General features: G+C 34.4%; 1 long non-coding RNA gene across 2 annotated transcripts in view; it reads left to right on the top strand.

Annotated features, from left to right (window-relative positions):
* Positions 1-25,653, top strand: part of LOC140695991 (uncharacterized) — a 535,357-nt gene that overhangs the window by 69,435 nt on the left and 440,269 nt on the right. For both annotated transcript variants that reach the window (XR_012071892.1, XR_012071891.1), the window contains exons 3-4: positions 19,990-20,050; positions 24,843-24,959. This is a non-coding gene — a long non-coding RNA (uncharacterized lncRNA). The remainder of the gene's footprint in view (positions 1-19,989; positions 20,051-24,842; positions 24,960-25,653) is intronic.

Genomic DNA, 25,653 nt, shown 5'->3' with positions numbered 1-25,653 from the left:
TCTTTTACTGGAGCATTTAGTCCATTAACATTTACAGTAATTAATATTAGATGTATGTTTATTGCCATTTTGAACTTAGCTTTGCAGTTGATTTGGTATTTCTTCTTTGTTCCTTTCTTTTTCCTTTTGTGGTTTGGTAATTTCCCTTTGTATTATCATGAATTTTATTTAATTTTTGTGACTCCCTTGTAAGTTTTTGGCTTGTTACCCTTTCCTGTAAGTCTATTAGCCCATTACTATACCTCGAACCCATCCTACTGAAAACAAAAAATTTTAAAAAGAAAAAAACCCTGTATTTTCTTGCTTCCCTCTCCCACTCTTAATGATTTAGATGTCTTCTTTTACAATTCCGTGTATATTTTATTTGTAATTTGTGAGTTATCACCTTTCCAGTTATGAGTTTCTCATTTCTGTAGCATCCTGCTGCTTTTCTATTACAGTAGACCTTTCAATATTTCTTTTAGCATGGGTTTAGTGTTGCTAAACTGTTGTAGTTTTTTCTTGTCTGTGAAATTCTTTATGTCTCCATCTATCCTAAAGGATAGCCTTGCTGGATAGAGTATCCTAGGCTGCATCTTTTTTTCATTCAGAATTTTGAATATATCTTGCCACTCCCTTCTGGCCTGTAGTGTTTGTGCAGAGAAATCAGCTGAGGGCCTTATGGGGGTTCCCTTGTAACTCACTCTTTGCTTTTCTCTTGCTGCCTTTAGGATCATTTCTTTATCATTGACTCTGGCCATCTTGATTATGATATGTCTTGGTGTGGGTCTCTTTGGGTTCTTCCTATTTGGGACCATTTGAACTTCCTGTACTTGTATATCTGATTCCTTCTTTAAGTTTGGGAAGTTTTCAGTCATGATTTCTTCCAATACCTTTTCAATCCCCTTTGATCTTTCTTCCCCTTCTGGGATCCATATTATGTGAAGATTGGCACACTTTATATTATCCCATAGGTCCCTTATGTTGCTTTCATTTGTTTTTATTCATTTATCTTGCAGTTGTTCTGATTGGGTGCTTTCTGTTGTCCTGTCTTCTAGATCACTTATTTGTTCCTCTGCATTATCTAGTCTGCTTTGCCCAGCCTTTAGATCACTTCTCATCTCAGCCAATGACTTTACCAATTCTACTTGGCTCTTCTTTATAGCTTCATTTCATTTCTGACATATTTTATATCTCTAAACACTATCTTTTTTAGTTCCTTCAGTACTTTGATCAGTCCTTTTTTGAAATCTTAATCTGGTAGGCTATCGATGTCTATTTCATTGATCGTTCTTTCAGGGGATTTCTCTTGTTCTTTTAATTGGGAATGGTTTCTCTGCTTCTTCATCTTGCTCATATCTCTCTGGCACTGTGGCTTATGGAGTATCAGTTTCCTATTTTGGTCCTTAAAGGAGTTTATTTATTTATCTATCTAATGCCTATGTAGGAATAAAACTTAAAAAAGAAAAAAAAAAGAGAGAGAGAGAGCAATAGAAAGGGAATTTTAAAAGAAGGGAGAAAAAAAGTTTGAAAACAGTGTATAATCAATTATAGAAGAGATATTTGAATCAGACTAGCATTCTAGTTGAGACATCTTTTTAGAAACCCTTAAAAAAAAGGAAAAAAGATCAAAAAATGATATTTGAAACCTATTTATAATCAATAACAGGAGATCAAAACCAAAAGACGTGAAAATGACATCAGGTGGATTTTTTTTTAAATAATAATATAACTACTTTAAAAGAAAAATTTTTAAGGAATTAAAACTAGAAACATATACAATTGTTTAGAAAGAAAAATTTTAAAAAGGAGTTAAAACTAGAAGCATATACTATTGTTTAGAAAGTAGAAATTAAAAAGGTAATAAAAAATAGAACAGATGAGAAAAATATGATAAAGAGAGAATTTTGAAAAAGGGGAGAAAAAAGGTTTGAAAACAGTGTATAATGAATAATTGAAGAGCAAGTTGAAGTAGAATAGCAATCGTGTTGAGACGTCTCTTAAGAACCTTTAAAAAAGGAGAAAAGAGGAAAAAATATATAGTTGAAACCTGTGTATAATCAGTAACAGGAGATCAAAACCCAGAGAAATAAAAATGACATGATGTGGATTTTTAAACATAATAATATTATTTTAAAAGAAAAATTTTAAAGGGATTAAAACTGGGAGGATATATAATTGTTTAAAAAGTAAAAATTAAAAAGGTAATAGAAAATACAACAGGTAAAAACAGATTAAAAAAAAAAAAGAAAAAAGGTGGGAGGGGGTGTTCTCCTGGAGACTGTGTGCTCTTAATGAGAAGTCTTTCTGTCTTCGTCCTGCTTCGTGAACTCAGCTTGCTGTTTCCAGAGGCCCTTCGTTGGCGCTCTTGTCTGTGCTGCTCCCAGTGCCTGTCAGCAAGCAGATCGCGCCCCCTCCCAGCACAGCGTTCCTGCCTGAAAGGCAGGGGGCCACCCGCCGTCTCCCGGCGCAGGTCACTCTGCCCAGGTTGGCCCCAGGAAGACCGCGGAACAGTCCCTCCCCTGCTTCTGCCCAAACTCATCTCCTTGTTTGTCCTGGCGGCGTGAACTTTGCTAGGCACCAGGGCGGAAGTATTCTATCTGACTTGGGCTGCAAACAAGTCACTGTCTGGCCTTTGAGGCTGCCGAGCCCCTAGGCGCGGATTCAGGTTTCGTCCCCGCCCCCACCTGGGTGCCAAGCGCCAGAGGATATGGCCAGCCGCACCCGAGCCCCGCCTCTCCTCGCCGAAAACCTTCCCTGGGTTTTCAGAGATGAGGGTATGCACCCTTCCCCCCAGGGCACATTATGGAGGGCCCAGGTCGTTCTGCCCTATGCACCCACCCATCCACGTTGCGCAGCTCCCTGCAGTCCCCCTGGCTGCCTCAGCGCAGCTGTTCCAGTCCTTTGCCTGGCTTGGGCAGCCTGTCCTGGCCCCCAGCTGCTAGCCTGGGTCTCGGGCTGGTTGTCACAGGGACCCTCTATGCCTGTTTAACTTAGTTAACTTAGTAGGTCAAGGGCTGCTCCGTACAGATCCAAGCCTCAGAGGCTCCCCCTCCATCCCTCTGGCCTCCGTTGGATAAGGGGAGACACAGCGAACAAGCGCCAGTCCTCCTTTGCCGCTCCCTCCCCGCGGGACCAGTCCCGCACTGTTTTGCCTTTTCTTCTTTCTTTTTTTCCTTTCTCGTACCAGATTTTTGACGTCTTTGTCTTTTGAAGAGGGTGATGTTCTGTCAGAGTTCTGCAGGTGCTCTGGTTGGCTTTGGGGGTCCGTTGATGTGAGTCTTGGTGTATCTGTGGGAGGGGGTGAGCTACCAGCGTCCTACTACTTCACCATCTTGGCCTCCTCTCCTAGGTTGTTCAGATTTCTGAGGTAAATGTTTGTCTGTGTATATTGGTTACTGCCCAGGCAATACAAATGCAACTTTCATACGAAAACAGCATTTTTAAATTTGAAAAATTAAGCAATAAAGTTTAAAATTTTTTAATTATTTAAACAGCCATATTATTTACCATATTACACAAGCAAATATTAAAACATAGTGAAGTTTGTTCTTTATCCAAGAAACAGGAATACAAAAGAGGAAAAAGATGAAAGAAAAAAAGAAAACTTTTCACAAACTATACTAACAGCACAAAAAGACTATGCAGCCCTATTAGTAGGACATGTGGCAGCAATGCCTGTAGAGGGCGCTAGTATGTAACTGGACTGTTGGCCAATAGGCTCGCTGGAGAGTACCAGGTACTGTCCTACTCTCATTCAATCTGTAAAGTGATATAGCTCACCTCCCACAGGCCTGGAGACAGAGTTAGATTACACCTACACAAGGAATATCAAACCAGGAGTCAATCATATTTCTAGCCAAAAAAGGTCAAGTATTGAATTTAACCAGCTGGGAAAAAACAAGCCTTCATAAAATCTGTCCTGGGGACAGGGAATCAGATTCTTATTCTTGTATTTCAGTGGCAGCAGCATCCTGGGTGTGGGATGCTGGAATAATAGAAATGAAATACTTTACTTCAAAACTAAGATTTTAAGTACTAAAATGGATTTGGGGAGTATATGAAAAATCAATGAAGTATGAAGAGTATTATTTTCATGTTTTCCCTGAAATATTGAGAGGTATAGTTCATATATATATATTTATCTGTGTGTGTGTGTGTGTGTGTGTAGTAAAAGTGAGTTTCATCTACCAGGCAGTATGCTGAGAACCTTCTGCATCACCTCATTTAATTCTCACATACCCACAAAACATGAAATAAATACGATCGTCTACAATTTGTAATTCAGAAAGCTGAGGCTTAAAAGACTGTTGAATTTGGTTCAGCTCTCAAAGCTAGTAGGTGGTACAGACAGAAATTAGACCAGTTCTCTCTGTGGCCAAAATGCATATTCTTTCTACCAAACCAATATGGACTTCATTGTTTTATGTTTTTAAAGCCAGCTGTTTTCTGTTGCTTTGCCCTTACTTAATTGTTTAATATGTTTGAATGTTTAATTTGTCACTAATGTTTAATAGGTTGAATATTAATTATGTGAAACTAGGTATTTTTTTACTTTGATTAGCAAAAACAACAGACTTTAGTCTAATTCATACTCATTGGTACTGTTGGTTTTAAGAATGAAGAAAAATTTTTTCCTCCTTTATAAAATCAGACAAATATAATGTTTCCTTTGTAATAAATATTATGGCATAAATTTAATAGTTTCAAAGGTAAATTCTCTCTCTTCATGATTAGAGTTGTAGGATTAATGGAATATTCATGACATAAAGAGCCTAATGTTATCCCATAAAGAGCCTAATAATTAAAGAGGAGTGTGTTGATTATTGCTTTTGTGGAAAAATTGAGGATGGCTTTAAAAAATGTCCACCAGTAAGCAAGAGATTAACTTTATTTTGAGTGGTGTGAAATTTAGGAAGGATTATGAGATAACATGTTGTTTGAATGTCTGTTACCCTATGCCCTCTGCTCTTTAATTAATTAATTGGTAAGGTAGAAATATCAGAAGATTCAGAAAAAGAACATTTTTGAGTGTCTGTTATGTGCCAGTGACTCTGCTGGGATGCTTTTTGCCCAATGCCTTGTTTAAGCTCAGGTAAAATTAGTATTACTTCTTAGTTCTAAGGAAAATTTATTTCAGAGGTCCACTGATCTGGGAAATGGCACAACTGGTATTTAAACCTACATCTCTCTGGCCATAGAGGCTTGGCATTTTCCCTCTACTGCAGGGTCTTTGTGGATTTGCAAGTGGATCACAGACTTCATCAACTTTCCTTTATAGTGCTTACAAAATCGTTGTGTCGGTAACATGACAGGGAAACTTAAGAAAAACTGGGAAAATCTTAGTGATTTACATTTTCGGCTGCCTCACTTAATACTTGAAATCCATTTCTAACATTTTATATATAGATTGCATACTTGCAAATTGAATTCAGTTCTCTTTTTTACGTTGACTACCACTTTAGTATCAGTAGGGTGACATTTTACATTTTTGTTGATTTTCAATAGACAGTGGTTTTTGATCATTTAAGTTGTACATTTCCCATTTAGTTTTTCAGATGAGATCTGTAAATATATATTTTTTTCTTAAAAATTTTTTTCTCATCTATTTCACTCATCCTCCAAACCCCCTCCCCATCCCCCTCTCCTCTGACAACCACTCATTTGTTCTCAGTATCTATGACTTGTTTCTGTTTTGTGTTTATGGATTTTTATGTTTATATTTTCAGTATACTTATGTTTAAGGGGATATTTTATAAATTCTTTTTGGATGTCAGTATTCTTTAATTTCCCCCCATAATTTAGGTGGGCTAAATTAAATTATCTGCATCTAAGAAAGGTGACTTTCTTAGAACTTTAAAAAGAAAAACCCTATGCAAGCCTTATGAGGCTTGCTCTCAGCATAAAGATAGAGAAGCCAATTTAGAAATAACATGTTATAATGGAGAGATGAAGGCAGAAATTAAAAGCTCCATGTCAGTGCCATCATGATGTGTAATTAGTATGGTCTAAGGCTGTATTTTTCAAAAATTTCAAAAGTATGTTTCATTGAATATTAATCTTATGAATCTGCCTTCCCCAGATTACACTCACTCACTCACACACACACACACACACACACACACACACACACACACACTCACAGCTTTTTGTTTTAAAATTACCTGAAAATTCATATTACCCTATTAAATGCTATGGTAAGCCTAATAGTAGAGATCCCTCTTTTTTAACCAAGAGTGTATCTAAATTTATTTGACCACAAAACTTGCCTTTCATGTGATACCTAGTAGTAATTATCTAGAATTAGAACTTAAAATTCACATTGGGAAACACTGCTCTAATTACATATCCAAAGTCACAATAGAGAGGAACTTATTGTACCCATTATGAAACGATAATAAGAATAGAGACAGATGAGATTAGAGGAATTTGAAATAATCTAGGTGAGAGATAATTAAGGCCTGTATTAAGGCAACAGACTGGGATAGATTCTTGGTATATTAACAGATACCCAGGATAGGATTAGAATTGATCTGATTTGGTGACTATTACATGAAGAGGAAAGAGCCACACAAACGAGGTCTGACTTGAGTGACTGGTTAAATGGTGATGATATTACTTGACAGAGGAAAGTCCAGAAGAAGAATTGTTAGGGTAAAGGCAAGGAGTTGACCTCTGGACCGTTGTCTGTAAATACCTGGAATTCATCCAGGTTTATTTTTTCCACTGGAAGCTGGAAATAGTTTGGAGTATACCAGAAAAAAAAAAAAAGTCTCAGAAAAGACAAAGATGTTAGAGTCACCATGTTGTACTAAGCTTCTGGGAGATAGATGAGATTGTGAATGACTTCATCCTTAATGGTGGGGATACAGTTGCTTCATTAAGTGCATTAGGTGAAGCAAGATGCTGAAAATGCAAATATATGTTGCTACCATAAATCCTGTTTTTGAAAAATATAGGCGATAAATAGAAAATAAAATTACCTACATATTAAATATTTTAGGTATTGCACATGGCAAGGGATCCATGATGCTGAAACTGCAGTTGTCTGATGGAGAAACAGGCAAAATTTAAGGAGGTTAGTGTCTGAAGATGTTTAAACTTCTCTACAGGCTCATGCCACCAGATACTGCATTAAGCTTATAAATACATTAATCAAGAAAGGAGGTGTTGAATAATGATTCACCCAGACCTTAAATAATCCTGTGATCTATTTGGAAAAGGCTGACAACATTGTAGGAAATAGTAAATGTGTTTCCTGTTAAGCATGTGCTTGATTCATTTACAGTAATTCCCTGTTCCTGCTCAACTGTTCACTCGCATCTGAAACTTGTATGTTTAGAATCAATTCCATAATCACTGACACCTGCTGATAAATGGTGTGTTTGAGAAAAGTTTGTGTGCTTTCAGGTTAAGGGAACCTTGAGTTGATACCACTTCCCATTTCAAGAGTGTAATAGTAAGAGTACTGGCTATTGTATGCTGAATGCCTACTTAGTGTTGTACTTTAGTACAAGCTTTGCCCATATTCTTCAAATCAACTTTGTCAGGTGAGTTTTGTTACTGTCCTTTAAGGACCTAGAAACTCAAATTAATACTCAATTACAAAATATGTAAGAGGAAGATCTCAGTTTTTATAATTTGAGTTGAATGATTCTACAGTCTGTTTGCAGTCTTTCCATTGCCTGGTGCTTCTTATATATGGAAGGTTAAAAAAAGTGATCCATTTCCATATCAGTTATTTCTCTCCCATAGAGTGACATTTATTTGCAAACCTTCATACTGTATTTCCCTAATTTTTATGTAATGGCAATTAATAGAAACTAATATACACAAGAAAGATTTTCAAGTTTTGAGCTTTACTTTGTTCTAGAAAAACCACTCAAGGAATTATGAGCAACGATGTTAAATACTGTGCAAGGTCAGGAATGAATTGATAAAAACAAAAACAAACAAACAGATGTGTAAGGAATGCCAGATAATTGTCCCAATTTGGGAACTGATTTTATCTCTGTGAAGAAACACTGCTTGGCACTGCTTTTTCCAGAAATACCCTATTAGAGCTTTTATTTTTTAAAAAGGAAAGTTGAAAATACATTTACTATTCCACAAAACTGCTCTGCAGGTATCAGTCTGCAGACCATTTATTCAAAATCTATTAAACGAATTAAGTCACCATTGATCAGTTTCTCATACAGTATGATAGACCAGAGGATTCTGACATTAGAGAAATACAGAATTCTTATTTGACCATGAAAGTTCCTGATTCTAGTTGTTTAATATACTATACCTAGTGAAATTCCTTATACCTTCCATATCAGTTATGTATGGGATTAGACTTTTAAACTTCATACTTGAAATTACCGAATATTTTCTTAGAGCCCTTATATTAATAAAAATTTACGTCAAGATTTGTTATTGTCAGTATCTTACAGTCACTAACATTGATTTATTTTTCTTCATATACTTGTTTAAAAATGAATTCTCACAGATAAGTAAGGCAAGTAGATCTGAAAACAAATTTAGCCAAAGGAAAGAAGATATGTGAAAATATTTATATAGAATTGCCTTAACTGGTAACAACATGTATTAAGAAATGTGCTACATAAAAGCAACTTTCCTTATCTCTAGGTGAAATATCTACAGCTATGCTAAATGTTTTTGATAAGTTTTGACATTTTAAAATGAAAGCTATTTTAAGAAAACTACATTCAAGAAAAATGCCTAAACATTTTAAATGCTACCTAATGTGGTGAATATATTTTTTGTTTCTGTTGTAGATAGGGATTTTGTCAAATAACATTTTTGATATACTATGAAAAATTAATACTGAGAATAATAATATGAATTAAATGCTTGCATGTTGGAAGTGGAGGAGGAGAATGACGAAGCAAATAGCATGCAAATATATCCTTCAGCAATACAGAACTGCCATCTATAATATTTCATTTTATCAAATCTATTTCCTTTCACTGTATTTAATCAAGTTAAAGAGTTCAACACTGAAATTCTCCTTTAAGAACAAATCAGAAATGCATATATCTGTAGAGTGAATTGTTTTCAGGAATGTTTTATTGGCTATGATTGTCTTTTAATTCAAAACTCATCTTTAAGGAAATGATAACAAAGTCTAGCACTTTTATAATGCCTTTTACCTCCAAATAACTCATCTAATTAATTCTAATTAATCTTTAAAACACCCCTGTGAGGTGGCAAATTGGCTAGAACTGTTCACCCATACTGATATAATTAATTAGGATCACATACTTATATATTAAAAACACAGTTGTATTTTACTTCTTAAATTTGTAGCTTCAAGTAATGTAAATTGCATCACATTCTTTTGGTGAAAAAACAATGTAAACTAAGAACAGATTTTAAATCATATCTGTTGACACTTTAGGAGAAAATCAAATTGGATTTTAGTTTTCCCATTTGTGCATGGAGAATATTTGAAGCACTGGAATATGATGGGGAGCATCCTGGCCCAGGACCTGAGAGCCCTAGACTATAGCTTTAGTTTTTTCATTAATTACCTGTCTGACCTTGAAACTTATTTTTCTCAGCTCTAAGGTAGTGATAATGTTACTCACCTGGCCTATGTCACAGGGATGTCTGAAGGTTAAATGTGACAATATACTTGAAAATACTTTATTACTTTAAAGCATGTTTCAAATATCAATTATATAACTTTATGAAATTAAAGAGAACATTATAAAATGTATTCCTTGCTACCCTATAGTGCATTCATGATCTATTATTTTTAATATATCATTGAGTTTTGGTTCTCAAATCTCACCATGAATCAGAATCATCTGACAGTCTTTTTAAAATATAGATATGGGGCCTCCACTTCCAGAGCTTGTGATTCCGTAAGTGGGGCCACAGAATTTGTACTTCTAACAAGTTCCTGGCTGATGTGAATGCTGATGTTTTGGGGACCATCCCTTGAGAGCCTGTGATACAGAACTTTGCCTGTGATGTAGAGCTTCGTTACTCAAGGTTTGGTCTACTGACCAACAGTATGATTATGACTGAGAGCCTGTTAGAAATGCAGAATTTCAGGCTCCACTCAGACCAACTAAGTTGGAATCAGAATCCTCACCTTGACATGATACCAGGGTGATTCTTCTCTAATATGACAGTCATAGAAACGCTCATGAAGAGTATTCTTTTTACATTTCAAGTCACATTTATTCCTTTTTTCAAAATGAATTTGTATCTCAATGGATAAAAGCCTAAATCCTAGTCAGGCTTAGAAAATCCTGCATTGTCTGTCTTCCTGTGAAACCTTCTGACTTTCTCTCCTACCACACATTTGCTGTTTCACTGCCCTCCTGCTGCATTTTTCTCCTTGCTCTTCCTTGAACCCCAGCCATGCTCTGAATCCAGGCACTGGTACTTGATTTTCTCCCAACCTTGAATGCTCTTTCCCCAGGAATGACAGGGCTTATTCCCTCACTTCTTTTGGCACTCTACTCAAGTCACCTTATCAATGAAGACCCTTTCACCAAATATCTGATAACTCCTCTCTCACCTGACACTCCATTCATCTCTTAACCTGCTTTAGTTTTCTGTGTAACACTCATCGTGATCCAATATACTGTATATTTATTTACTAATTTTTTTCAAGAACATAAGTTCTTTTACTGTAAGTATTTTGACTGTTGTTCACTTTTGTATGTCCAGTGTCTATAACAGTAGTAGGCACATTTTAAAAGGCATAGAATTTGTTGAATAAATTAAGTTTTCAAAATCTTTTTCCAGGACTGAATTTTGAAAAGCAAAGTATGAGAGCATGCTAGTACGCCAGAGTACTGAAGAGAGAGGGAAAACTAATAATAAAGTTTAGGTTCAAGATTTTACAACAAGGAGAGGATGACTAGAAGACTTTCCCTGCAAATTTTCTTAGGTTTCCATGAATGAGAAGATTGATTTATAATTTATCTGTAGTTCTTAAATATAAGACATATTTTTTTCCAATTTCATACTTCATCATTAGATGATAGAGCAAAGCGATGGAAATTTACTAATGCGTTTACTGTGTGCTTAAGTAAATTCACACCAGCAGGCCCAGCTGTGACTTCTTTTGGCCAAAGAATTTTAAATTAATGGTGATAATGTACAGCAGTGTGTACTGTTGGGAGGAGGCCACCAGTGAGAAGATGTAGGGATAGGTGTTATGATTGTTTTCATTTAATGCCTTTTTTAATGATCTGGAAGGAAGAGTGAGAAGTTCATTAATTAATTTCACTGGTTTACTAAATTGGGAGGTGCCAGTGACACCAGGGAGGAGAAGAAAAAAATGCCTGCGGAGGCCTTAGAGGAGTCAGACAGAATAGAGGGACATGAGTTGGAATCCCATCTGTAAGATAAGAAATTCAGATTTAAATCTTTGGGACCTATTTAAACATTTTCCTATGATGTTAATACATCTTTGATGATGTTAGCATTGATAATGTTGTGGAGGGTAATATCTCATGGCTGAATTCTGACTCTTCTGCATTAAGTGGCTCAACCACTGCCATTATGTGCAGTAACCCATCACAGAGATCCTATGTAGAGCAAAAGACAAATCTTATTTCGAAACTATAATCCGATTTATATTGAAATATGTATAGGGAGGTGGCCCATATGAGGAAGATGAAGGGTTCTGGGAAAGGATTCTTCCTAAGGGAAGGGACTGAGGGCAGTTTAGACAAGAGGTCAGTGTTGGAGGGATAGTTGATTTCTGAGCTTAGATCTTGATTTAGATTGTCTACTGGCCCAACCTCCATGGACTCATTTCTGAATACCAGAGAGAAATCACAGCACAAGAGCCAGTAAAGCTTTTAGGTTGAACCATATACAGTTGGCCACAACTGGTTAGGTATTGGTAATTTCATTTGTTTCAGCTTAAGGGCTGTGTGGTATAAGAATCTTAAAGTTGTAAGATAACAGCTTTCCTGCTTTGGAGGTGTGGGATCTTGCTAGCTTCAGTGCAGACTGGTGTTCCTGAGGACACTGGTGGGCAGTAGATGCAATACTTATTTCTCCTGAGTGCTAGCAGTGTAAAAGTTGGCAGCTAGAGGAAGAGAGAAGGAAAACAAATTTCAAGAAGTACCCTGGAAGACTAATTCATAGATGACATTTAAGTTTTCTCAAAAGTATTTGGGAGTTCCCATAGAGAAGATATTTGGGGTCAGAAATACTGTTTAACAATTCTTATTTTTATGTTTAGATTTTGCCTTAGGCTGTTGTAACATAAAAAATATTGTCATATTTGGTATAGCAGGGACAAAAGCAGGGCAGAAATACAACCTGAAGGACTTCAGGAATTCTGTGTTTTGGTTCAAGACTATAATTGCTTTCTTTTGTCTGCTCTCCTATAGAATGGATCTGTGGCAACAGATTATATTCTCAGACGTTAAGTGCAGCCAATTTGGAGAGTTCGGAATGAAGCTCGAACCATGGTGTTGCTGTTGGTGTTACTTACTGTGTATAAATGTAGGATTCTTTAGGGAAACACATTGTTGCCACTTCTTCAAACTAGAGTGCTCAGAAAACCAGGTATTCTCTATCTGGAGAGCCAGTAAGACTTTCAGACTCAAGTATTCTGCAGCCCTAGGTAGAATGAAGCAAAAGAGAGCTGCACATGCACTTGCACACCAGCCTTCCATGCAGTGTCCCTGTTTTGAACTATGTGTGAAAGGTATTAGTCAACACACTTAATCACTCTGATCCTTAGATGCCTTAGGTACAAAATGATAGAATTGTACCAGATGTTCTTGAATTTTTTTTTCTAATTTACATTCTATTACACCACTATATTGATACCTTCAGTGGGATATTAGGTGTTGTTTACATATTTCATTTCACCAGAGATCGATTTTGTGACTAAAATAATAAAAGCCTCAAAAAATACAAAATAACAGTAATAATAAGTAACTACCAGTTAATGATAATGTATGGTTACTGTGGACCAGACATTGTTCCAAGGTTTTTTTTCATGAATTATCTAATTTAAATCTCAAATGAGATTAGGGTTTGTGTAATACCCATAATAGAGGATAGCATAACAGGGCCAGGAAGCCTAGAGTTAGATGCCTTTTCAAGTTTTTTTCATTCCCCTCACCCCTGCCACCATCCGATTGTACACTGGCTTTTTCTGCTATAGAGAAATACTTTTCTACCTTTATTTTTCAATTGATAGAAGATGCAATGAATAAAATGGAAATAAGACATATCTAAGTACAATACACAAATACAGTGTGATTCTTTTTTTTTTTTTTTAGCAGAAACGTAATTTGGGCAATAAGGTAAGAGGGCTTTCTCATGCAACCAAGAAAGTACCATAATCTCTTTATATTTTTCTATATAACCAAAAAAGAAATAGAGTGTAGATGAACTTTATCAAGATCCTATTGCCACTCTATCTAGAAACATTTCTCAAGAGGCCAGATCCAATGCCATCTCCCTGGCTTTGTGTTCTGTTTAAATTTATGATGAATACTTAAGAGAAACATGTTAGGTTAAAGCATTTTTTTCCAGTCTTTTAAAACACCAAAACATAGTGTAGGGACCAATGATTTTTATCCTCATGTCCTCTGGTATTTCAGAAACTTTATTCAGAGTAATTGGTAGTTCTAGACACCTTATTCTCACAGCTGCCAAATTTCCCTAATCTGGAGTAGGTAGTCAACTGTCCTTAAGAGATGATTTATAGCAGGGCAAAAAGAGCTCCTGGACACCTGAAGAGGGAAATAAATGTGCTGTATTGAGCAGCTGAGGACATTTCTTGACAGATTTTGTTTGAGGTAAAAATTCAAGACGTTTTCTTCCACCAATTTCTTAAAACATATATTGTCAGGGAAAGAAAATCCATATGGTATTGATTTATTTAAATGTTTAAAAAATTAGATATTGGGAAAGGCTCTTATATTAGCAGTTTTCTTAGAGAACAATATATTTCACCAAGAATAAAGAGAAAGAAAGAAAAAGGTCTAAAAATTCATGTTTAGTTCCAAATTTAAAGTCAGAATTGACATGGTTTTTAAAACATGACCAAACAAAAATAAGTCTGTGGTTTCAAAGAATAAAGTAAGCTTTAGAGGGAAGCAGGCAAGCTGTTTCTCTGGAAGACTCCTTATTCCCTTAGTCAAAACAGAGCAGCAAGCAAATAAACAGAGCCCTCAAGTAGTAGCACCAAATGGTAGCTTGGTACATAATTCTACAGAATTTATAGCTTTAGCAATACAGGACTGGGTATCAGTTCATGGTTTCTTTTCCCTTTATACTGCAAAACAAAAGAAGTCTGTTAAAAGAGGTGATGAATTGTGTAGGCTGTAATTGCTATTCTGTCGGTAAATGCTACTGGCTTATAATGCTTCAGAGTGAGCTGGAGGTAGGTAGTACTGTGTAGTCTGCTAATCCATACTTGTTAGTAAACAGATGAGAAGAAGAGAAATCACTGTCTTCCAGAGTCGTTTTTAAAGAACACCTTTACTCTGAATACCTGGACTAAAAGTTTACGTAGTTTTACCCCGTTTTAAGTAGTTTTTATAATGGCTAAGAAAAATATGTTTAAATTAAATCCCATACTGTGATGTAGAGGGTGATGTTAAAGGAGGACTAATACAGAGGAATTTTGTATTTTTTTCTTACTTTCCTCCCTTCCTTCATCTCCTGTGTGTGTCTGTACACACATCTACCTAGTTAGGTATGTTTTATTTTTTATATTTATTTAGGAATTTGTTACATCTTAGATGTGGCCCTGAGAACATAAAAACACTGATTTATCTTCGTTTCCTTGACCCTTTCCCTCAAAACTTCTTTCTATTCAAAACCTGATTATTTATTTCATGCTGCACTATATCTATGTGTGTGTGTGTGTGTGTGTGTATATATATATATATATATATATATATATATATATATATATAAATAATTTAGTTGAACCAACATAGATTAAAGTAGTGGTTGAAATGAATAGAATGACATCAACAAAAGTCTGTTGGTAGAGTAGGAATACATTGCTTTTATTAATGGTGCCCTCATTATATTTTTAAAATAATAATAGACCTTTACTAATTAATTTGAACAAATAATTTACTGAATAGAAATGATTCTCTTCTTTGACTTCTGGCATAAAAATCTTTGAGAATGCATCAAATGCCTGTTATTAAAATATATACTCAAGGAGTCAAATACTATGGAAAGTAGTGTCCCTAGTGTCTCAGCTAATAAATGTTGACTGATTAACAGGGCATAAAAAGAACACCTTTAGAAAATATTTCATATTTACAGATATTAATTTGCATTCACTTTTTTATATTGTTTCTGAACATATACACTGTAGCTGTCAACAGTAGAGTTAAGGCAAGGAATGAAAGTAGGGATATAATTACCATTTATTGAGCATTAGGCATATGTTTGTGCTTTACATACATTAATTTTCATGAACATTCTAGGGGTTAATACCCTGATGCTACATTTGAAGAAGACTTTTACAGATGAAGAAACTTACCTATTATTTTAAAAAATTATTAAATCTTCAATATGACCATAGACCTTCTTTGCTCCAAAAAGTCCTTTCCATTACTTTTTTTGAAAAAGAAAAAGAAAAAAACAGGAGGCCAGAAAGCAGTGAATTATGTGTACAGGCACACACTCTTTCTTTCAATGATTAACCTTTACACTTCAGGAGAAAGTGCAATTGAGTTATTTACAATTTGCCCCTGTGTGAGGACATACGCAAGTGAAACCTAGAAAAAATATATGTAACTTTATACAATTTAATCATCTTCTATCAAGGATCATTTCTTACAGTACTTAAATCGATCTATCAGTTTCCAACTGAAATTTACTTATTAAAAATTATTTAAGAATGAGAAACCTCTGATTTTAATATTTTAGATGACAGGTGCATAAATTACATCTTTTCTTTTAATCTGGTGAGCCCAAATGTAATATATTAGAGAGAGAAAACATAACTAATATATGAAAACATATGTATTGAAGTACATATACAGATATAATCAAGTAAATGAATATGTGATAAAATTTTATTGTTTGGCTTTAATTTTATCTGTCCTGGAACAGGTTTTAGAAGAAAGTGGGTATGGGCAAAAATCAAAAAATTAATAACAGGTTGTAAAGCAAGTACATAAAGTAGCTTTAACACTTACATGTTTCAAATCCAAATTTAGCTCTAAAATTATTCTGAGATTCTTTGGATAAAATGTCAGTTTCTGGCTAAATTTTAAGTTTGGGTTGTTTGTTTTCTTCTTACTGAGTTTTTAAAAGTCTTAGATACTCTGGATATAAGCCTTTTATCCATTTCATTGGACATATAATTTATAAATATTTTCATTCTGTCACTTTTCATCCTTTTAGTAATATCCTTGGAAGAGCAAAAATTAACTTTTCTGAGGTCCAGTGTATCATTTTTTAAGGGAGCATGATTTAGAAGTTGTATTTAAGAAATTTTTGAATAATGCGAGGTCACAAAGATTTTCTCCTGTGTTTTATTCTAGAGTTTTTTAAAGACTTAGAATTTACATTTGGACTATGGTCTATTTTGAGGTATTTTTTTCTGTATTTTGTGAGTTATAGATTGAAGTACTTATTTTACAAGATAGGTATCCAGTTGTTCCAGTGGCATTTGTTGAAGAGATAAACGTTTCAACATTTGCATTTTACACTTTGGCAAAAATCAATTGATCATGTGAATCTATTTCTAGACTCTATTATGTTTCATTGATCTATTTATCTGTCTTGATGCCAGCCACATTATTTGACCTTTGTAGCTTTAAAATAAATCTTGAAATCAGTCAGTTTAAGTCTTCTACCTTAGTTCTGTTTTCAAAGTTGCTTTGGCTGTTCTAGATCTTTTGCATTTCCATATACATTTTATAATAAGTTTGTTATTTCTACTAAAAAGCTCACTTGTGTTTTGACTGAGATTGTATTAAAGCTGTAAATCAGTTTAGGGAGAATTGACATCTATATAGTGTAAGTCTTCCAATCCATAAATGCATGATATTACTACATTTATTTAGATCTTTAAAATTTTTTCTAAGCATTATTTTATAATTTTTTCCTGGTTTGGCAGATTTATTCTTAAGTATTTTATATTTGTACACTATTGTAAGTTGTATTTTAAGAAATACTAAGTCTAATTGTTCATTACTAGTAACAAATATAATTGACTTTGTAACATTAGTTCTAGCAGCTTTTTTGTAGATTCCGGTGGATTTTCCACACAGTCAACCATGTTGCCTGTGAATAAAGACAGTTTTAATTCCTTAATTCTTAATGTTGGGAGAGGGTAGAGGGACATCCTTTTTTTGTTCCTGATCTTAAAGGGAAAGCAATTCAGTTTTCTCCATTAATTATGATATTAGATCTGTATTTTTCATAGCATCCTCTAACATGTTAGTGTAGTTCTCTTCTACTCCTTGTTGTCTGTTTTTTTTCATTAATAATGGATGTTGAATAATGTCACTTTTTTTTTCTTCATTTGTTGACAGGATCATATGAGTTTTCTTGTTTAGTTTAATGTGATGAATTGTATTTGGCTGGTTTCTGTTTGCTAAGTCTTATTTAGAATATTTGCATCTTTGTTCATAGATACTGACCAATAATTTTCTTTACTTGTAATATCTTTGTCTACTTTTGGTATCAGGATAAGTTTGCCTCATAGAATGAGTTGGGAATTATTCTACTCTCTTCATTTTTTCAGAAAGAGTTTGCATAGAATTGATATTATTACTTTAAAATGTTTGCTGGACTTCACTAGTGGAGCCACATAGGCCTGGAATATTCTTTGTGAAGTTTTTAAGTACAAATTCAAAATTTTAAAATAAACTTGGGTTATTCAGTTAATCTATTTCTTCTTCAGTGAACTTTGGTAGTTTTAGTATTTAAATACATTTGTTCATTACATTGGTGGTTTCAAAATTATTGTCATGAATTTGCTATCCTTTTTATAGTTTATCCACATCTTTGTAAGCACTCATTATTATCATCTATTAACCATTTGTTATTATCTTTTTGAATATAGCAGACCTGGGTGTGAAGTGGTTGATATCTCATGGGGTTTTGTTTTGCGTTTCATTTATGGCAAATGATACACTTTTAGGGCCTCTAACACCTTCTCAAAATAAGTTTTATCAGTGTGTCTATCAGCATTCCAACCCTTTCAATGGCAATAAATACGTTATTCTTTCCTAGCTACCTCTATCACTTCTAGGCATCCTAATAATAAAATTGCCATCAATAATAGCCAATGATTTTTAAGCACTTACTGGGGTCTGCACTTCTTATGCATCTTATTCAAGTCTCACATAGTTTCACAGATGAAGAAAATTATGTTAATCAAGCTTCATTCAATGCCAATTTTTTTTCTAAATAACATTTGCCAGTTGAAATGCCTGTCCACCACTGCTTAGAGGCCAAATCCATCCCACTCTCTGCTTTTATGATGGCTGTGTGCTAGGAATATTTGTTACACTTTAAAGTGTTGTTAAAGGAAACAAAGAAGAGTAAGACAGAGCTATATGGCTGGAAAACTTAAAATATTTAATACATGGCCCTTTGTGGAAAATGTTTGCTGAGCTCTGACTTATAATGACCTATTCTAGAATGTGGTTTTACAACTGACTGTAATTATAGACCTATAAGGCCTCTAGTTTATCTGATCTAGTAAAAAAAAAAAGCAGGGGAAAACATAGCAAAGGCTATGTTTTTTAAAAAGATAAATTATGTTGGATAGTTTGTGCTTAATATAAAACCTATGACTTGATGTAGAAAATAGAAGGAAGTTAGAATATGATATGTTGAACATACATGAGGAAAGCGAAAATTATCTACAGTTGTCCAAGACCTAACTAGAATGTGTACCATAGGAAATATTTTGGGGATTGGTGCATGCCTTTACTTCTTTATAGTACTAAGGAGGCTCCATTACTGTAGATTGGATATACTCACCTAGAAGGATAATGAAATGTAACTAGATTGTACATGATGTAGGAAGACAGACTGGCCTAGGGTAAAAATTTATATTAGAAAACAAAGTCATCAGTCTGGGGGAATGGATTATTTGAGTAGGAAATAGTAGAGTTGGATGAACTGTATAAAGGTAACACCCACTCTAATATTGTAGACAAAGTGCCAACTCTCAGTATTGACAGAGCACATTCACACATCAAGCTCCTCACTTAGTTTTCACTTGAGTCATTTTATGTGTCCTCTGTACCATCCAGAGAGCTGAGTTAATTAACATGGGGCTCTTGGTGTAATAGTAAACTTTCTTCTTTAATGATCAGCACTGGACTGTGCTTTGTATTCCCCACCTACCCTGTCTATTTTTTCTACCCTTTGTTAAAGAATCAAGTAACAGATCAAGACCTCAGTGATAAACAAACACATAGGCTTGTCTACATAATATCTCTTAGTTTCTCTCCTCTTATTCAATGACAATTTTTTTTCTAAATAAGGTTGGACAATTGCAACTCACATCAAAAAATATAGATTTTGAATTCTCAGAGCAACGTTATTTACATTTTATTGTAAAACAGTCATTTTCAAGAACTTATGGGTGTAACTGAAATCACCACCCATCTTTAAAGGATTTAGTTGGTGCTCTGTCTTTAGGCTTGAAATTTTATCATTAGTAACTAGAATGTTTTAATGTTTAAAAGAAATTAAATCATTTTTTCTCATCAGAATGAAACATTCTCAAATGTAAACAGTTGAAAACTTCAGACAATCATTGATCAGGCTGAAATATGAGTGCTTGCTTGAGAATCACAATATTCTATATTGCCTGTCATTGATGACTATGCTAACACAATTATAATATTTTATAGTTCAGATTAGTAATGTAACTGGTCCCAAAGGACACATGAAACCTTTTTATCCACATCCTTTAGTGCACTGCTAGGTCATATCGGTTCCTTTCTAGGATATCCTCTAATTTAATTTTCCTTTGAATAATTGTTTACTAGATCAAATCTTTTTTCCCCATAGAAATCCTTTTGACCTTTACAGAAGACTAGAATTATAACTGAACATTATGCCAATGAAAATGGTAAGATTTGTTCTAAGACTTTAGAAATTTGTTTGAAGACAAGAGTGTATTAGTAAATATTCAAAAGTTCTTTTCTTATACAGAAGTATTTTTAGCCAAATGAACAACGTAATGTTCTGGAAGCATTATTTGTAAGATTTTTTTTAAGTAAATAGTTTTTGTTAACCTTCAGTACAATTGTGTCTTCTTAATTTTTCTCCCTGGCTGGCAAATATGTAATAGCTTTTTAAATCTTTTTATTACTGTAGGCATTAACTATAATTCCTGGATTTAGATTTAGATAAAATGTTGTAAAATGAATAGTCAAACTTGTGTTGTATTTTTAAGTGGGAACAAAATTATATAGGTATGTTGAATAATTGAGTCAGGAATGTTGTCACAATCATGCTTTAAATCACCCATTTCATCTTTGCATGTTAAAAATGTAAATACTCTTTGGTCATGTTGAAAGTATAATACTAAAAAAATTTTTCAGACTATCTTGTGTTTTCTCCATTCTATTATTCAAGGCCTTTTATAATTTGTTGCTTCTTTACTTCTCCAAAGTATCTTTTTTCTTTATTTTATATTTTATAAATTTTGTATTCCTTTATAAAGAGTCTATATATTTTATCTGAAAATGATTGCCATAAGATACCTCACTGATATTTATGCATTTTTTTAAATTGAAATGTCTTTCCAACTCTTCATTCATGAAAGTCTCACCTTCCACCTAAAGTCCACATTGTATGCCCTATGAAGTCAACACTAATTATATGGTTTATCTCTTTTCTAAACTATCCTGACACATATATTCTTAAAAACCATTGATACTTTTACTCTTGTATATACTCTCATTGTATTTATCTTGAGGTTCCGACTAGATTAAGAGACTTCAAGGGCAAGAAAAAGGATTTGAATCTATTTAAACCTCTGTTACCTATCACATAGTAGATGTGAATATATGTTATTGCATTTTAAAATTAATCATGTACTTTTAGTTATAATTAATGATTGTATAAGAATTAAACTATAGGCAGTTGAACTTAGAAAAGAACTGAAAAGAAAGCATCCCAAGAGATAACAGAAAGGGAACTGGTGGAAACAATGTGGGCACTAAAGTTAGGTAGGTGCCTCACTTCCCGTCTGTTTTGATTAAAGAGATGTTTGTGCTGCCCCACTTCATCCTCAGCCCACAGCATGTACGTCCTCAGTAGTATCTCTTTATCTAGAGCTTCTACTCTTGCCCAAGTCTTGCATTCTATTTTCAACAAAGTAGATGGGATGATCTTGTCTAAAAATATTCAAATCATTTCACACCTGTCTTAAAAATTTCCACCAGTTTCCCAATTCAACTCAGAATGAAAGCAAAAGTCCTTAGTATGAGTTGTGTATGAGTCAGGCTATTTTATAATTAGTGCCAAACAAGTCAGAATCTTAATGATTTAAACAACCACCATTCTTTTCTGCCACAGCCTCTGCTTTCCTTGTGGGGACTGTGAGTTCTGCCCTTCATGAGCATCCAGAGACAAAGACTGATGGAGCAAGCAGTCCCCTCAAATGTGCTTCTCACTATACTGAGGCAATTATTTACTCCAGTCTATAAGAATTGCACCTCACATTTTGATCACGACTCTCTGTCCAGAACTCTTTTAGTGGTTACATGGAAACATGAGGAACAGGAAATAGAAATCTACCTGAACGAGTACTGGAGAGGGGGCCGAATTACAATCCATAAGACCTTATACAGTCACCCTACTACTATATCCACATTACCTCTGTCATCTTGTCTCCTGTTACTTCCCCCTGCTTGATTTTAATTCTGCCACAGTAGCCTCCTTGCTGCTTCCTGAACACCCCAGATGTGTTCTTACTGTCACCCTGTCCTAAAATGCCTTTCCTCCAAATATCTCCATGGTTAGCTCTCTCACCACTTTCCTCAAGTCTTTATCCAATGTAGTCTCAGTAAGAACTACCTGTATTATTTTATGTAAAACGAATTTTCTCCCTACATGCCACCCTGCTTTTGTTTCCTTCCTTGATTCTTATCATTGTATTACACAATATGTTCTGAGTGTCTTCCTGAAAACTAAGTTTAATGAGGAGCAGGGATTTTAGTTTGCTTTTTGTATGTCAGTATGCAGGATAGTGTCTAACCATAGTAAGTGCTTAATAAATATTTTTGCATAGATTTTAAGTACAATTTGTGAAAAATTAAGCCCTAACTTATTGCAATTATGACTACAATAACATTCAGAATTACAATTTATAATTTTATGTTGATGGCTACTATGTAATGAATTTTATGCAAGCATTTTATTAACCATTTTCTGATGTATTAACCCATTTTGTTTCATGATAACCACAGAAAGTAGATAGAGTCATTCTCATTTTATAAATGCAGGAATAAGCAGTAAGAATTAGTATGCTTATCATCCCGCAGGAATAGAAATTTCCTTTAAAATATCTCAAAATGGTAAAATTTTTATTTAATGTTCATTTTAACTAAAGAATTCTGTCCAAGTACCTATGATGTACTTATAAAAAGAACATGGTTTGTGCTACTGATAAAGTAAGGAAACTCAATTACCAGGGACAGTTTTCAAGTTATAAAACTACTGCAAAGATTGGGACATTATGTTGTACACCAGAAATTAACACATTATAACTGACTATACTTCAATTAAAAGGAAAAAAGTACTGCAAAGAAACTCATGTTCACCTTGCACCATCTTTGCAGTAGTCTTCTATCCTAACTGTATATTAGATCATGAAGGGAGCTTTAAAAACTGCTGATGGCCAGTTCCTAGCCCCAGAAATTCTGATTGAAGCTCCTGTAAGTAATTCTCATATTCAGCCTGTATTGAAAGACACTGAGTTAGAGGACTAACTTAACCACTGGCCTTCTGATTGTAGTGATGCAAGGATTTGTCAACCATATTTGACAGAAAGGAGGAGTGTTCACTGGTGGGTTCAAATTAGGTTAGATACAGTTGCCCATTTGTTGTGTTGATCAAGGAAAACAATGATGCAAGCAGTGGTTTATTAAAATGTTGCACACACTTTCACACATACATCTTTCTCATAAGTCTTCTGTGGATTTTTCTTTTCCTTTATGTTTTCTGATTTTGGTAAAAATAAACTGACAAAGTTGTTGCAGAACAGAGAAGAATTATGTCAGCTACTCTCCAATTTCCTTTCTGTATTGTCAGATTGTTATGGTTGGCAGAAGCCCTATAAGTTTCAAAAGGTTATTGTTTTATCTGGGATTTTTCACATATCTCTTCACATATCCAGTTCTGATCCTGTATGCTAAGGAATTCTAACTCTATGAATTGTTCTAAATATATTTTTGCTATTGAATTAATGGAATTCTGGGCATCTCGGTGCAGATGTTTTTCTCTTGGTGTCATCTCCACAAAGTTGAGTTACTTTAACTTTATTCAGACATTAAAATATTCATGATCCTGGTGGTGAAGAATGGCTCATTTTTTCAGTCCAGCTCATGAATTAATTCAATAGCTAGGCTTAGTAACCTGGAAGGTGTTGGCTTCTATTTCAGATAAATTATTGTGAGGAAAGAACACAAAAGATTTATTACAAATGATATGAATGATACAGCACCTTTATGGCATGCAGCTCGTACTGTTAAAAAACAGCAGTTTCTCTACTTCAGTTAATGCAATGTATATGCTACTCAGTGTTTCTAAGGTTGCAAAATGCTTGCAGAACTGTCTCCAAAGAGATTTACTCTTTGGATCCAGCTCTGGGAATATATGAGGGGGGAGGTGGTAATTCTCATTTCCTATTATTTATGAACTAGCCTTGGCTTATCATTCAAGCTCTCTAACTTTGTCTGTCTCAAACTCCTCACACTTTGTGTCTAAAATGCACACCTAAAAACATTATACATCAGACACACCATGCTTTATCAAAGTGAATCACAACTCTTTTGAAGGGCTTGTTTTATCTGAACTCTGGTATCTTTCTGGGATTACCATTTCTTTCTCCTAATGCTATTTTAAAAACACATACAGCGCAGCCAAATTTAACAGTACCTACTCTTTTGATTCACAGTGATCTGTTAATTTTTTTTTCTTTGTTTAGCCAATGTAACTTCTTTTGAATCAAAGAACTTTCTAAACCTTTTAAGGGCAGAAGGGTGTACAGGAGGTTAGCTAGCATTCTCATTGTGCATAAACAGGGCTTGCTTTCTGGTCCTGTAAATTTCTTCAATCACCTCTCATTAACACAGCAAAATGTGGGTTTTAACATTCCTATGCAGTTCCTTTCTTGTGGAAGAGTCTCATTAGATTTCTTGCTGTGTTCTTTACCATGTGCTTCAGTATGTACTTGACTAATAGGTCTCTTGAAAGATTGACACAGAACTCTCTGCACCTGTATGATGCTTCCAAGCCACCAAAAAAATGAACATGACTAGTGAAGGTTTATTTGAACTCCATAGCTCCATTACATACTCCGGTTACACATTAACATTTTCAAGACCCAGCATGGAAGAAGAGAAGGAGTTACAAAGCATCTCTCTAAGCTATTTAGATGTTCTTACATATAGATTTTCCCAAGTAGCCTGAAAAGTACTGGGTATGGAACTAGAAGACAGTTTAATTACTAGCTCTGTTAAGCATATACATGGACATTGTTGAGAAACTCTGCAAATCTTGAACTTCAATTTTTTTAAAAATTTCTAGTTACCTTTCAAGACAGTATGAATTAACTGGGTTTATGCGAATAGTTGTTGAAAGTCTAAAAGCACTATATAGATTTGTGCTGAGCATTCCTTTTTCCCTTCTAGATTCATAATCTGCCTTTGTCCACCCTGCTTTATGCCTGAGAAGCTGAGCCCCCTGCACTGCTTCAGCAAAGCTCCATTGCCCTCTGACTTCTAGCCGGCCCCTGGGAAGCACCAAAGGTAGGTGAGAAGGAGGCTATTAGCCCTACGTTACTTCATAGTACTTTGCTTTTTTACTTTCCACCTCTTCAAAAATAGCCCCTTCAGCACACTCTCTTCCATCATCTATATTGACTATGTCATCTTTCTTGCTGGAAACTTAACAGACAAATAATTGCACTTACTATTGCTAATTTATTAATGAGATACTCTGTACTCAGGTATAAATCCACATATAGAAATTTATATTCTCCTAAATTTTCTAAATAAATACATATGCATGTACACACACTTTCCTAGATATATGGTTTCCCCCTCTTCCAGAACACATTTCCACTGTGGATTTGAGGGCTAGATTAAAGTTCAAGGCCATTTTGTGAATTTATACTCAATCTTATTTAAAACTGTGATCTTATTTCTGCTAGTCTTGATTTTTAATGTTTAACTACTGTTAGATTAACTTCAGTCTTATCAAACTTATATGTAAGTTTTTGCATCAACAGTACTTTTGATCTACAGTTTCAATAATTATTGTATATTTACTGTATATATATATATATATATATATATATATATATATATATATATATATATATAGCACTTCAGATATAAATCACTTGTAACCATTTGGCTTGTTAACCTAAAACAATAAAACAGATAGTTATACCAGTAAAACAGTATTATACAAGATCAGCAAAGAATTGCATTCGGGATG

Source organism: Vicugna pacos, chromosome 4 (genome assembly GCF_048564905.1).
Source record: "Vicugna pacos chromosome 4, VicPac4, whole genome shotgun sequence".
Lineage (NCBI taxonomy): Eukaryota > Metazoa > Chordata > Mammalia > Artiodactyla > Camelidae > Vicugna > Vicugna pacos.
Note: the sequence above shows the minus strand (reverse complement) of the source record. Positions and strands in the feature narration are given on the sequence as shown.